The sequence below is a fragment of the Helianthus annuus genome, chromosome 17, assembly GCF_002127325.2.
Source record: "Helianthus annuus cultivar XRQ/B chromosome 17, HanXRQr2.0-SUNRISE, whole genome shotgun sequence".
NCBI lineage: Eukaryota > Viridiplantae > Streptophyta > Magnoliopsida > Asterales > Asteraceae > Helianthus > Helianthus annuus.
Window position 1 is genome coordinate 126,268,970 of NC_035449.2, and position 8,247 is coordinate 126,277,216.

The window sequence follows — 8,247 nt, forward strand, 5'->3', positions numbered from 1 at the left end:
ATTGGTGGTTTGTTTGGGTAAGTGATTTAAGTAGTGAGACGTGTGTAATGTGATACAAGCATGGTGGATACGCCGCTGGTACTTCCTATATATAAGTGCTTGTATTATATTACATGTCGTAGCGTTATTTAAATCATTCAATTTGGACTTAAACATTTTATACAAATAACATATTTTTCACAAGACATTGTTTTACAAAACAGTTTGTTTTAAACAAACTCATTTTACTTGGTTATTCATTTAACCTTACATTATTCTTTCAAATATACATATCTATCATCGCTTTTCAAACGTTTTATAAAACAAAACATTTTACAAGGATCATGACTGACTTTTGTTAAACAATCTTTTTTTTAAACTTATAAGTCATGAATCCTAAATCAATAAAACCTATGTACTCGCCGGCATTTTTATGCTGACGTACCTATTTTCACATGTGTTTCAGGAGATGATGCATAGGATTGATCAAGATACACATAGGTGGACTTGGGCCTTAGTGACAATAAAAGATGCAAGACTAGTTAATTTTGTTGTACTTATTTGTTTGTTAAGACGTTGTAACTCTTTTAATCAATAAAACAACATTTCAACTTTCCATGTGTTATGAAACAATGATTCTGTTACAACACTCCCCGATGATTCCGCCACGTTTTGTTGTTTTACGTGGTCGGGGTGTGACAACGAAGTTGACAGACATATGCACCAACAGACTCCCCCTTGGATGTTGACGAAGTCTTTAGTGTCGAGTCTTTGAAATCTTCAGTCTTTATCAGTCTTCGCTCTTCCAAAGTATCCAACACTGTAAGCATCCTTCAATTTTCTCTTCTTCTCTTTATCAGCAGCAATAGCTAATCTTCCCCCTTGGATGTTGATCTAACAATTTTCAATCTCCTCTTTTCTCTTATCTCAGAATCTCAATTTGACTTTACACATTCTCTTGATCAGATCTCTTGATTCCTTAAGTTCATCAGCATTAACAGCTTGTGTGGATTGCAAGATTCGAAACAGGCTCTTTGACATTCAAACTCCCCCTTGAATGTTGATCCTGGCTTTAACAACTTTCACAGGTTCTAAGATCGAAACCTACCTGGCTCTTTGCAACACTCAGAATCAGGAACCTGGCTAACCTGCACATCCTCTACCTCAAAATAAATTTCACAAATTTTAAAATTTAACAAATTTATAAACCACATGTAAGTATCAATCAAACAAAAGATGATTACAATGTTAATTTCTAATGAACCACTTGTAATATATAATTTTCTATTTCAAACACACTCTCCCAAATCTTTTGTTCATCAGGTTCAGCACTTGGAATTTTGAAAATCAGCTTTCCAACATCAGTTGTCGAAAATAAGATGAAATAAAATCTTTTTGAATTTTCAAAACTTAATGCTAAAACACACTAAAATCTTTTGGATTTTTGATTTTAAATGGAAAACAACAAAGAAATATTTACAAACAATATTTTTTGTGAGTTTATGTAAGAGGATCATATCAGTTTTTGAGACAAATCACTAACACCGTTAAGCTTTAATCATTTTAAGTTCTAAACGATTCACTTAGATTGTCAGTATACTGATCCACTTAAATTTTCACACAAAGTTCAATTGTTCCGAGATACGAGATTAGTGTTTTAAGCACTTAAACTTATTAGCGTGTACCACCTCAGAATATACTCCCGTATCCAGACTTCTATATTCAGTCTTACAGGTGAATGTACACTAATGATATTTGTAATCGGTAATGCGAGACCATGAGAGCTCAGGTTAGAACTTTCGTTCAGACAAAGAGATGATGGCTCGTCTTTAGGTGTGTCCCGTTTGGAGATCTTTTCTTCAACAGCACATGATTAGCATTTTTCAATGTTTCATCATTTTTTATGCCGAGGGTGAGCTTTATGATTAAAGCAATGCAAAGCATTATACGAGGACTAGGCTATTGCTTCCGGAAAATCAGAAGTCCAGGTATAATACCCCAGATATCATCACGCACAAAGACCTAGTATGTCAGAAATAGAAAGCCCTTCAAACAAGATTTCAGGGGTTACCTATATATACGAGAGATGTTCCCCATGAAATAAGTAAGTTATGATATTTAGGTTTATATCTCGAAACCAATCTACTGAATGTATAAAAACCTACTGGCAAATCGTCAGTGAGATCGTTTATCACATTTAACTTTCCAAATCTTTAGCGTGCTATGATAGTCCACTGATGTACTATCATTTCCTCTTTTTCACAACAAAACTCTTTTTAGATTTTATCATGTTTTTGGATTTTTCAAATTTTCTAATGTTTTTGGATTTTCTGAAATTTCTTACTCCCCCAAAAATTCAAAACCATTTAAAGAAAGTTTGACAAACTGATTTGAATTACTTCGATTCTCCATTCACTTGGCATAAACAATCAGAACTCCCCCTGACAACAAACTATTTTCCCATTATGATTTCAAAACACTTAAGTTTGTTTTAATCAAAATGGTTTTTCCAGAAAATTAGTTTTGTTGAAATTCACCAACCACTTGTAGGTTAGGGGTTTCATCACATTATTTTTCAATCACTTATATGAAAGTTAAATCAAGTTCAACTTAATGACCTTGATAACCACTTGTAGGAACAAACACTTGTATGTTCACTTCAACAATACCACTTGCAAGTCAGGATTTTAAGTATGGAATACCGACACCCAAGCCTGATCAGCTTTGGGTGTGACCTTTTCAATTTTACTCGGGGTTTGAACATTTCTTTTTGTTTCATAAAATTATTTTACCCCTTTGGCCTTCCCATCGACCATCTTACCAAAAATATTTTTAACTTTGTCGTTAAAAGCCTTTTCGACATCAAATTCTTTCTTTTCAGAATAGAAATGATTTGAAATTTCCACTTTACCAACTTTTGATTTTAAATTTTCAACCCGCAATGGTGGAAAGTTGACATCATCCATTGGCGGTACTGAACTTTCTCTTTTTGGTTCAACTGGTGGCTCCTCTGACTTTGACGAGTCAGATTCATCGCCAGATTTTACATTTGATTTCTTAACAACCCATGTTTGGTTGTGAAGATTTACCCTTCTTTTGTAAAACCTTTTCGAACATTCACCAACTTCATATTTTGAATTTTTAAAAACTTTGAATTTATCCGTTGGTGGTTCATTTTTATCATCAACTTTCTCTTTGAGTTTAGAAACAACTTTCTGTTTTGTGTTGGTAGCCATTGGACAATTCCAGGCGATGTGACCAACTTCTTGACATCAGTAACTGGTTCTTGTCCCCTTTTTGGTTCCAAAAACAGTCTTTTCAAACCTTTGTTTTTCTGCAAAAAATGCTTTGTTCTACTGCTTCCAGAATGAGCTTTTCTTCTCTTCTTCAGAACTTGACCCTGAAACAAATACTGTTTTTGTTTTAGAAATTTTCTCATTTTTATGATTTTCGGGTGAAGTAAAACCTAAACCTTTCTTTTTGAAATTACTGTTATGGTTTGATTTCTTTTGAAAACCAGAACCAGAACTGTAACCCTTTTTCTTGTTCAATCTTTGTTAAACTCTTGAAGTGTATTTTTTAGGTTTTTCAGTAAGATTTACATCTTTTATTTCAGAAATATTAATTTCTGTTAATTTGAAAACCTTTTTGATCATTTCAGTTTTAACACCTCTTATTGGAAATTCCTCATCAGAAAATAATTTGTCTAAATCATTCAAATTACTTTTTGATAACAGAAATTATTTATTGTAAACTCGTTTGACTGACGATTTTGAATTGTCAACTGATGAACTCGAACTCTTGGATTAAGACTTTGACTCTGACTCCTCATCCTTATCCAACACCTGATCGACAACTTTCTTTATTAACTCAGACTCATGACCAGTGTCAGACGATGTGAATATGACGTCAATGTTGTCTGGTAAATCATCAGTTGTTTCGGACTTTAACTTTATATTGACTGCCTTTTTGACTTGTTCCTCATTTGGTTTTCTGGAAGAATAACCTTCCCAGATCGGAGGCAGACACTTGTTATAACTGACACTTTGTTTCTTACCAGTATCATTCTCTTCCATCTTCTTATCTTGAAAAACTTCAAAACCTGCAACAGTTGGATAAATTCTATCAATCAAATAATCAGAACTTGAATAACTTTGCAGCAATCTTCTGATTCTTTCATTCTCAATTTTTTCAGTTTCCAACTCCTACTTCAATTTTGCACACTCCTCAATATAATGATTTATAGCCTTCTGCTTAGACATCATTGTTGCATTCATCATAATCAAAGCATCTTCCCTTTCTGAGTTTGTCTTTAGCAAACTGTTAACTGTTCCGTTCAAAAAATCATACGATTCTTTCACATACTTGACATCAAACAATAATTTTTCTTTCATCTTGTCAAGCTCACTATACTTCTTGTCTTTCTCTTCACACTGTTTGCAAGGTTCCAAACATTTTAGACAAGGTTTTGTGGCTTCTACAATCTTTTTAATTTCAATAATCTTTTCAACTTCGACTATCTTTTCAACTTCAACCACCTTCTCATCAACTTTAACTTCTTCACTCTGTTTATTCTTCACCTTCTAATCAATATTCTCACATTTTGCCTCTTTCTTTTCTTTTGCAGCTTGTTTCTCCTTTAACTTCTCCAATTTATCTACAAAATAAAATTTGAAACTTTCAGTAGATAAATGAGTTTTTCCAATGTTTATTTGATTAATTTCTTCATCATCATCACTGCTGTCAGTTGATGATTGATCAAACACTTGTGTCTTTTCTGAACTATCATCTGAAGAAACAGACTCTTCATCTTGGTTTTCTCATCATCTGCAAACACATCCATCCACTCTTTCATCAACTCTGGTTCTTGAACTATTTGTGCAATGAATGCTCTAAACTTTGAAGCAGCCGGAATGTATTTGGCCCAGCTAAAACCTTCTGGCAATTTTTCATCATCTTGATTAACCAGATAAGCTTTCTTCTTTCCATCTTCAATAGCATTTGATGATGATGGTTGTTGAGCAACTTGTTGATATATAGCTTTCCGATAATAATCATTATTCCCGAACGGATTCTGAGCTCCACCTGCTTCTCGATTGGTACATTCCCTCTTGAAATGTCCTTTTTCCCTGCATCGAAAACAAGTAACTTTAGATTTATCAAAACCTAAAGTAGAAATATTAGCATCTCGGAAGTCATCTCTTCCTGTAATCTGCTTAAATTTCTCAGCTCTCCTCAACACGCTCGCTAAACACCACTTAATATCCATAAGCTCCATTTCTTCAGCATCAATCTGATCGTAATCCTCTTTTGTCAATATAGGATTTCTGATCCTTCCTGCAACCAAACCTTCATAAGATTCTAACACTGTAGCTAGTAAATGCCATATGACCTTTAGCGACTTCTTCGGAGAAATTTTGATTGTTCTGAAGATGCAACGCGATGTTGCAGTTTAACACATGACCACTACTGTTGTTTGAGCTTTGAACACTCGAATTGACACTTGGATATGAAGAAAAACCACTAGTGTTGATTGAGCTTTGATTAACAGATCCAGATGAGTTCTCTGCGCTGAAAGCGGTTTGGATCTTCGAACTAGCTTCAACATTTTGAACATTACCTTTGTAGTACATCTTGATGTCTTGTTGACCGCTTGAACTGTTCATTCTAGCAATCTTTTGTTGTTCAAGATCTTGTCCCTCAAGTTTCTCAATGAATTGTGCAATCGACAATCTACAATCTACTATATTCACCAGAATTCTTCAAAATCATGAGGTATGTACCCCATTCTTTTTGAGGTAATGCATCGGCTAATTTCTCAACCCATTCCTCTGGAGTTTTAGTAATTTCCAATCGAGACATTGAACGCACTAGATGATAATATCTCTCAATGAGAGTCTTTGTAGTTTCACCTGGCACACTTGTAAACAATTCAAATTCTTTCTTCAATAATGATTTTTTACTCTTGATCATCTCTGCACTTCCTTCGAACTTTTTGCGAAGTGCATCCCAAATCGAATAAGCACTACTATCATGTTGAAGTAATATGAAAATATATTCTTTCACAGCTTGTTGAAGTAAACTGACCATCATTTTTTCTGCTTTATGCATATCTCTCTCTTTATCTGAAAATTCTAAAATAATCTTTGCAACTCCCAAATCAGACAGTGGTCTAGCATACTTAGTTTCAATACTTTCCCAAGACCTTAGATGATTTGCTTGAACCCAATTCTCGAAACGTTCTTTCCAACTATGATATTCTTCAATGCCCATCAGTTTTGGAGGTTTCTGTAACGTTCCAGTTTCATTTTCCATGGTTACACTCTAAGCAACGGTAACCGGAGTACCCGGAGTTGTAGCAAACGCATTGTAAAACTCGGTTTCCATGTTTCGGGTATCGAAGGATTTCTCAAACAAGCTTTCAAACAAACTGGTTCACCTCGTGAAACACCTGGAGATTACAAAAACAAATGATTAGTTTAAACGAACTTAAAATGTGAACATGTGTGACGGTTGAATCGATCTAGAACTAGTGTCGAAGATTCGTGGACTTGTTCAATGTATTTCAGGGATAATCACTGAATGAATAGGCCGATTAAAAAGAAATGGATTCAATTGGACCGAACTCAAACATTAGCTACAAATGGGCCGACACTCCTTGATATTTATCAAATGCTGCTTGGGCCGATTGTTTTCAATGTTTTGTAATCATTAAAGCTGGCCGACAAGATTTCTATTTAACTTTTGAACATGGCCGACACTATCATCACCTAATCAAAATTCTCATTGGGCCTTATGTCACGGCCCTCGGCCCCGGTTTGACCCGGTTCAAGAGCCGCGGGACAGGAATCCCGTGGTTTTTAATTTAGGCGACAGCGGAAGTCTTTTAATACAGGATCTTTTAATACTAAAAATGCCCGTTTAATATATTACATAAAGTTTTAGGGAGAAAATCCCAAAATTTACAATAAGATGATTTCACAAGGAAATCTTTATTTCTCAAAACACGTTTCTTTATTTATTTACATTGAGCCACTTCTCTGAGCTTGTAGTGCTTCACGGCACTTTCCTTGGATCACAACAGATCACCTGAAACATGTTTGGAAAAGGTTTTGTCAGCGGGGAAATACTGAGTGAATCATTCATTTTATTGAAAACATTAAGTTTGTTATAATTCACAGTATTAAGAGCGATTACAATGTTTCTGATATCAAACCAACTACCCACAGTATTTGTCACTCGACCATCCATTGGCTAGCCCATTTGTCCAATGGTGTCTGTGACTGTGGTCAGATCACCCCTTGGCCACCCGTTTGTCCAAGTGTGACGGGAAACAAGTAATGTATACAAAACCCCACATACCGGCTGTAACTTGGTGATTACAAAGACTTAATCCCTGTAATTATAACTTTGAAAATAATTTGGAGTTTCGTAAAACAGTTGATAAAAAGAGAATGACTCACATTGCAGATTTAACGAGCAAAGTATAAGCCTACTGATTTGCCTTGATTAACCTAATTTAACAATAATGCAAACACAAACGGGTTAGTAACTAATACAGCAGTTACGATAATTCACGAGATTAAACCCTCACAATGATTTACAAGTGCAATACTTAATAATTCAACGGATTCACGACGAATAACAGAGCATAGTCCGAATTCGAACAGCACTCAAATATTCAAGTCGAAATCACGAAGAATAATCAAAGTACAAGCTCAATTTGAGCAGCACTCGGACAATCGTTGGATAGTTATAATCGATCGGACGTTGAATCGTAATAACGATCGAGTTATTACCCTGATTGCGGCAGCACTTCGTGATTGTGTGTGTTATGGACTGTTTCTGCTTATAACTTACTATACACAACGAATTTCTTTGTCGAACTAACAACAGAATGCAAGTCCCAATGTCTGCTATTTATACTGATTTTTGGACACGCTTACGGACCGTAAGCCATTTCCCTTACGGTCCGTAAGGGAAGTAGTCTAAATATAGGGTAGCCAGGTTCGGGACTAGGCTTGCTGAGTCAACTGTTTTATGAAATTCAATTTAGACAACGAAGTTATTTAGATAATCGTCACTAGGGTTTAACCCCCCTGAGTTTTAGGGGCCCTGATCCTGATTCCAATTGTTCTGGAAATTTTAGGGTTTATGCAGAATCACTTGGGTGTCTCATTTAGGGTTTCCTTAATAGATAATTGTCATTCTAAGTATTACTTTTAGTGAGAGTTGTTACATCCTCCCCACCTTACGAAAAATCTCGTC